A 7,618-nucleotide genomic window follows, 5' to 3' on the forward strand; every position below is an offset into this window, starting at 1 on the left:
GTATTAAAAGAGATGGCAGAAGTTATAGCAGATGCATTCGTTACAATCTACCAAAATTCTCTGGATTCTGGAGAGATAGCAGCGGACTGGAAAGCAGCTAATGTAACGCCTCTGTTTAAAAAAAGGGGGCAGACAAAAGGCACGTAACTATAGGCCGGTTAGTTTAACATCTGTAGTGTGGAAAATGCTTGAATCTATCATTAAGGAAGAAATAGCCGCACATCTGGATGGGAATAGTGCAATCAAGCAGACGCAGCATGGATTCATGAAGGGGGAATCATGTTTAACTAATTTACTGGAATTATTTGAGGATATAACGATCATCATGGATAGAGGTTTACCGATGGATGTGGTGTATGTAGATTTGCAAAAGACATTCGATAAGGTGCCACACAAAACGTTACTGCAGAAGATAGAGGTACGCGGCGGCAAAGGAAATGTATCAGCATGGATCGAGAATTGGCTGGCTAACAGAAAGCAGAGAGTCGGGATAAATGGGTTCTTTTCGGGTTGGGAATCGGTGCTTAGTGGTGTGTCACAGGGATCGGTGCTGGGACCACAACTGTTTACAATATACATTGATGACCTGGAAGAGGGGACAGAATGCAGTGCAACACAATTTGCAGATGACATGAAGATTAGTGGGAAAGCGGGTTGTGTAGAGGACTCAGAGAGGCTGCAAAGAGATTTGGATAGGTTAAGCGAATGGGCTAAGTTTTGGCAGATGGAATACCATGTCGAAAAATGTGAGGTCATCCACCTTGGAATAAAAAACAGTAAAAGGGAATATTATTTGAATGGGTAGAAATTACAACATGCTGCGGTGCAAAGGGTTCTGGGGGTCCTTGTGCATGAAACGTATTTAGAGTTAATCCAATCGACCTCCATCACCACAAGGATTCACTTGTGGTGAATAGTGCTTATGGTCACTGAGGAGCACAGAATGATTAGTTGTGCAACATGAATGATTCTGAGGGAGCATCTGGATTTGAACCAGGGACCTCTTGATCTGCAGTCAAATGCTCTACCACTGAGCTATGAAACTCTTTTGAGTTCACCTGTGAACCCACCCCACTGAGCTATGAATCCCAAAAAGTTAGTTTGCAGGTGCAGCAGTTAATCAGGAAGGCGAATGGAATGTTGGCGTTCATTGCGAGAGGGATGGAGTACAAAAGCAGGGAGGTCCTGCTGCAATTTTATAGGCCGCACCTGGAGTACTGCGTGCAGTTTTGGTAACCTTTCTTAAGGAAGGATATACTAGCTTTGGAGGTGGTACAGAGGCGATTCACGAGGCTGATTCCGGAGCTGAGGGGGTTAACTTATGATGATAGATTAAGTAGACTGGGTCTTTACTCGTTGGAGTTCAGAAGGATGAGTGGTGATCTTATAGAAACATTAAATTAATGAAAGGCATAGAAAAGATAGAGGCAGAGAGGCTGTTTCCACTGGTCGGGGAGACTAGAACTAGGGGGCACAGCCTCAAAATACGGGGGAGCCAATTTAAACCGAGTTGAGAAGGAACTTCATCTCCCAGAGGGTTGTGAATCTGCGGAATTCTCTGCCCAAGGAAGCAGTTGAGGCTAGCTCACTGAATGTATTCAAATCACAGATAGATAGATTTTTAACCAATAAGGGAATTAAGGGTTACGGGGAGCGGGCGGGTAAGTGGAGCTGAGTCCACGGCCAGAATTAGCCATGATCTTGTTGAATGGCGGAGCAGGCTCGAGGGGCTAGATGGCCTACTCCTGTGCCTAATTATTATGTTCTTATGATCTTATGCTGTAACAATTCTATAACTCTGATTCTATGATTTTCGAATACTTTTAAAGCATTATAAATTGTGATAATGTTTAATAAATGGTCACGATAAATCGAAATGCCTATACCGTATTGCAAAAAGCTATAAAGGGTACAACGGAGATGCTGCCTATATTCGTGCAGACAAGAGTTGCACTGACTCATGAAGAACGTTAGGCCGTCCATGTTTGTGCATGGCAGAGAGGCCTTTCCAGAGGGGCCTGAGAGAGAGTCGTACCCCGCACAGGCAGCCCAGTTTAGACAGTGTGTGAGTGTGTGCGTGTGATCCTTCACCCAGATCACTGGCCCATCACCTGGAGCCGAGGGCAGACAGGTTGTTAATGAGTGTGTTAATATTCGCCCAGATTAGTGAATCCTCACGCGGAGCGCAATGTAGACTGTGTATGAGTGAGCATGTTAATGTTGACCCCGATCATTGGCCCCTCACAGGATGCCCAGTGTTCACAGTGTGTGAGTGAACGTGTTAATATTCAGCCAAACCACTGGCTCCACGCAGTGAGAGCGACTCGATCACAATATCAGGACTCAGGGAGTCGGAGGCTGCAAAGTCCCCGCTGCTTCTCATCGTCTAATGAATTTCACAATCAAAGTAAAGGGATATTTCCCCACATTCTTCAACTGCTCTTTGAACTTAGTCTGTGTAACGCATTAAATAACGGTGTTTGTGCAGCAGCTCAGCAGCTGCAGCATGAATCCAAATTCCCTCACATAAACCGGCAGATATATCAGCCTAGCAGAGAACCAGCGCAATGAGCCCCACAGAGAATGCACCATATATACCGACCATAACAGAATGAAATTCCCCGAGATAAGAAGCAGTAAAATGATTGATTTCCTGCGGCTCTCCATCTCTGGCTCTCTGGGAATCTCCCCATTTTTGGGACACCGGAGTCTCCTGCGTGCTCTGCTGGATACTAAAATATATCTGACGGTGAGAGCATTGAGCAGCACTATGACCACAAATGGGACACACGGGGTGAGGATGTAATGCAGGAACTCGATTGTTCCCCAGACTGTTGATCTTATTAACCTAGATTTTGCGCTACAAAACCAGGGGTTATTAAATAGCTGATAGTTATCTGACAGCATAAAATACCAGAAAATATCTATTAAGCAGCTCATCACAGTCACTGTTCCCAGAACCACAGCCGCCGTTTTCCCGGTGCAATATTTAGTCTTCAGCTTTTGGCAACAAATCGCCACAAATCGGTCAAAGGTGAAAGTGACAGTGAACCAGACAGAACAGTTTGTGGCTGCATAAACCAGGACAGCGTGGATATTACACACGGGAAGGGAGAACAGGAAATAGAAATATCGCTGATAAACAATCGGAATGTGCCTCAATATCAGGTCGAGGATAATGACCAGTAGATCCGCCGCTGCCATGGCCACCAGGTAGCGAGTGACACATTGAGAGAGACCGCACTTTCCCCGAGACAGGATCACAATCGTTACTACGTTCACTGTGAGGAAGGGAAATAAACAGAGAAAGTATACATCAGGCTGCGAACAAGAGCAACTGTTTAATTGAAGTTGGGGTGAAAAGTGCAAATCATTATCTAAATGTACATTTTTTGGCAATAAATTAAGGAAACCGCAAAGACGTTCGATAAATATATTGAGAACAAGTGGATAACTAAAGAAGGGTCGTGCATAATACAGACCATGAGTGTAATATATGTGTGGAGGCGGAAAATGTTGGTATAGTGCTCAATCAATTCGTTGCATCTGTTTTCACAAAGGAGCGGGAAAATGCAGGTACTGCGATCAACGAGGATTGTGAAATTCTGGATGAAGTAAACATCATGAGAGAGGAGGATATTCAGGGGTTTATCAGTTTTGATAGTAGATAATTCCCCAGGCCCGGATGAATTGCATCCCAGTCTGTTGAGCGAAGTAAAATAGGAAATAACAGACGCCTTGACCATTATTTTCCAGTCCTCTTTAGATTTGTGCATAGTGCCGGAGGATTGGAGGACTGCCAATGTCCTACCCTTGTTTAAGATGGGAGAAAGAGATAGGCCGAATAATTCCAGGCCTGTCAACCTAACCTCAGTGATGGCAAAATTATTAGATAAATCTACATTTGGAAAGGGAAGGATTAATACGGGGCAGTTAGCACGGATTTGTTAAAGGATGATCGTGCTTGACTAACTTGATTGAATTTTTGACATGGTAACCAAGACGGTCGATGAGGGTAGTGCATACGATGTAGTGTACATCACTTTAGGAAACCTTTTCCTAAAGTCCAACATATTAGACTGGTCATGAATGTTAAAGCCCATGGGATCCAGTTATCCAGGGCAATGTGTCTGCTTGAATCAAATGTTGGCTTAGAGTTATGAAGCAAAGGGTTATGGTTGATGGATCTTTTTGTGACAGAAAGGCTGTTTCCACTGGGGTTACACAGGGTTCAGTACTGGATCCCTTGCTTTAGTGGTAGATATCATTGATCTACATTTGAATATAGGGAGCATGATTAATAAGTTTGCACATGGTGCTAAAACTATCTGTGTGGATGGGAATGAAGAGGAGAGTCATGGAGTGCAAGAGGATATAAATATACTGGTCTGGTGCGCAGAGCTGTGGGAAATAGAATTTCGTTCGGTGAAGTTTAAGCTTATGCATTTTGGGAGAATTTAATAGTGTTGTTGAGCAGAGGGACCTTGGAGTGTTTGTCCACAGAACCCTGAACGTATCAGGCAAAATGTAAAAGATGGTTGAGAAATCGTACAGAAATATTGGTTGATTGGGTGAGACATCGAATTCAAGAGCAGGAAGGTTCTGCTTATTTTATGTAATATTCTGGTTAGGCCACAGTTGGAATACTGCATGCAGTTCTGGGTGCAGCATTTTCGGAAGGACGTGATTGCACTCGAGAGGGCGCAGATGATGCCCTGAATTGGTAAACGCAGCTATGAGGACAGATTGCAGAGCCTTGGTCGGTTCTCATTGGAACAGAGGAGGTTGCGAGGAGACCTCACTGCGGTCTGCAACATTTTGAGGGGTTTGGATAAAGTGGGTAGCAACAGTCAATTTCCATTGGTGGAGGGCTCAATTATGAGGAGTTTAAGTGATTGTTTGAAGGTTCAGAGGGGATTTCAAGGGGGCTTCTTCACGCAGAGGGTTCTGGGTTAATGGACCGTGCTGCCCCGATAAAGGTGGTGGATACTAAAACAATCACCACGTTTAAAATGTGCGTGGTTGTAACTGAAAGAGGCGAAACCTTCAGGATTACGGAGCGAGGGCTCTTAATTGGGAATAGAATGTATAACCTGTTGTTGGCTGACGTAGAAACGATGGTAAGTACAGCATTAAATCGAATCCGGCCATTGTGATCTCCTGGATTTATTTCCATCGCCTGGATGGGTCGGAGACCAATCTCCCAAGATTTTTTTAGCCTCAGTTCGTCTGCGTTTTTACTTGTTTTCTGCGCCTCCCAAGAGGTCAGATGGCTCGGGTTGGGTTGGAGTGTGCAATATTTCGGTGGAATGGGCGTCGCAGTTGTATGGGGCAGATGGTTGGCCTGGGTGCTCTTTACCTTTCCGCCTTTGTTAATTGTTCACATGTTTATATGTAACCTTCAGGGCTGCTGACCGAGGGCCGTGTGGCTCTTTGTCGGTTGCCGTGGACACGATGGGCCGAAATGACCTACTTCCGCTCTTTGCTTTTCTATTTTTCAATGTTTCGATGACATTCGATGAAATAATCTAATTATATTACCCGGGGAATTTAATACAGGGTTTATTTTAAAAATTATCAATAGTACATCGTGGAATCTATAAATGAAATGGCAATAACTACAACAGGAAAGTAACAGATGTTTGATCAATGGGAGGTCAAGTGATAGAACTACCTTTATCCCTGCAGACAAAAGCGTCATACCAGGTACCAGGTCAAAAAGGACCAGAACCTCTCAGAAAGTTTTCGTGTCGTGGGGTCAGTCTGCATTTGGAGCGGTGTAATTCGCTTCTGTGCCCCTGGATTAGGGAGTTGGATATCGCGCTGGATTCCCGCTTGGTTAGAATATCCATTATAGTTAGAAGAGAAAATGAATGAAATAGCAAAATACATAACCTTTTTCCTTGGCATGCAATGATTATTGGCAATTGTATTTAAAACATACAGATATAATATGACAATGCTAAGATAGTGAATACGTATGCACTATAGTTACAAATATAACAGGGCTGAGAGAAATGGGTTAAATAATTCGTTTTATGCATTTTTGTTGAAATACATCAATTGTCGCTTATAGAAAGGAAGATATTCCAAATAAAATTACAAAAAATAGGCACCGAATTAAAATAAATAGTTATCATTGATCAGGTTATGCCAGACAAAATGCATGTATTAGTATCGAGACAAGGCGAGTTATTCCTCAGGCAAAGAGTCGGCGAATAATTTAGTAAAGTATATCAACACAAATGGAAGAGATTTGTCCATGACTTCTATCACCTGTTGGATTTCACTTGTGCACAGAAAATTATTCGAGAAAATATGAATAGACTTTCATATTCTCAATACTCCCGTTACAATAGCTGGGATCATTTATCATGAAACATAGCAGGCGGCGATAGAGCACTGTGCCAATTATCCTTGAAACCCTATTCTGACCATCAGAAGCAGTGCCACGAATGTAGAACTGGGCAGTTTTGCAAAGGAGACACTGACTGGAACTAAATGATTCGTGGACATTTCAGAAATTAATGATCATCTGCCAGGATTTGTTCCATTGAATTTATTTTAGTAACCAGTCGGGCATTAGCTGCCATTGTGTGCGTCAGTAACTATACCGAGAAATAGGTGCCATTGTGTGTGCATTACGTGACTGAGTATGTGCCAGTAACCATACGGTGCATTAGGTGACTGTGTGTCAGCAACTATAACGAGCATTAGGTGACAATGTGTCAGCAAGCATACCGAACTTTAGGTGATTGTGTGTCATGAAACATGCCAAACATTAATTACTGTGTGTGTTAATAACCATACTGGTCATTAGATGACTGTGTGTCATTAACCATACCGAGCACTGGGTGACAGTGTGAAAGTGTGTGTTCGTAACCATACCGAACATTCGGTGACTGTGTGTAATTAACCATACCAAACATTAGCTGACAGTGTGTGTCAATAGCCATATTGGGCATTAGATGACAGTGTGTGATAGTAACCATACCGAACATTAGATGAAAAAACCAGCAAACTACTGTGGATGTTGAAAATGTGAAATGGAAACAGAAAATGTTGGAAATACCCCGAAGGTCAATCAGCACACATGGAGAGAGTAAGACAGTTATGTTTCAGGTCGATTATCTTTAGCCATCGGGTGAAAGGTCTAGCAAATCAAGACAAATTTAATTTCACCTGTTATAAACGTTGAGGGGAGAGAGAATACTGAAATTCGTTCAATAAAATTTCTCGACCAATATCTTTGCCTGAGTCGAAAATAGAAAATTTGAAACTTGGTAAAACGTTTCACACTCAGAATTAATAGCCAACGGCAGTGTGGAAAGGATAGCGAAGGGCGAGGAGAGACACACATTTAAGAAACATTTCGAGAATTAATAGCTGGATACAGAGATTACCAGGGACTTTCACAACTGTATGAAATGGGCATTGCATTGTGATTAACTGGAGGTGGTGGAATTTGATGATAGAATCATAGATATTTACAGCACAGATGGATGCCATTCGGCCCACCGTGTCTGGGCTCACTGACAGAGAGCTACCCAATCTAATCCCACTTTCCAGTTCTTGGTCCATTGCCTTGTAGGTTACATCACTTAAATTGCACATCCAA

At 42.9% G+C, this 7,618-nt stretch overlaps 1 non-coding gene across 1 annotated transcript; it reads right to left on the reverse strand.

Annotated features, from left to right (window-relative positions):
- Positions 1-975: 975 nt before the first annotated feature.
- Positions 976-1,046, reverse strand: trnac-gca (transfer RNA cysteine (anticodon GCA)). The gene has a single exon. It is a non-coding gene; the product is annotated as a tRNA-Cys (tRNA).
- Positions 1,047-7,618: the final 6,572 nt, after the last annotated feature.

The sequence above is a fragment of the Pristiophorus japonicus genome, unplaced genomic scaffold (genome assembly GCF_044704955.1).
Source record: "Pristiophorus japonicus isolate sPriJap1 unplaced genomic scaffold, sPriJap1.hap1 HAP1_SCAFFOLD_170, whole genome shotgun sequence".
Taxonomy (NCBI): Eukaryota; Metazoa; Chordata; class Chondrichthyes; family Pristiophoridae; genus Pristiophorus; species Pristiophorus japonicus.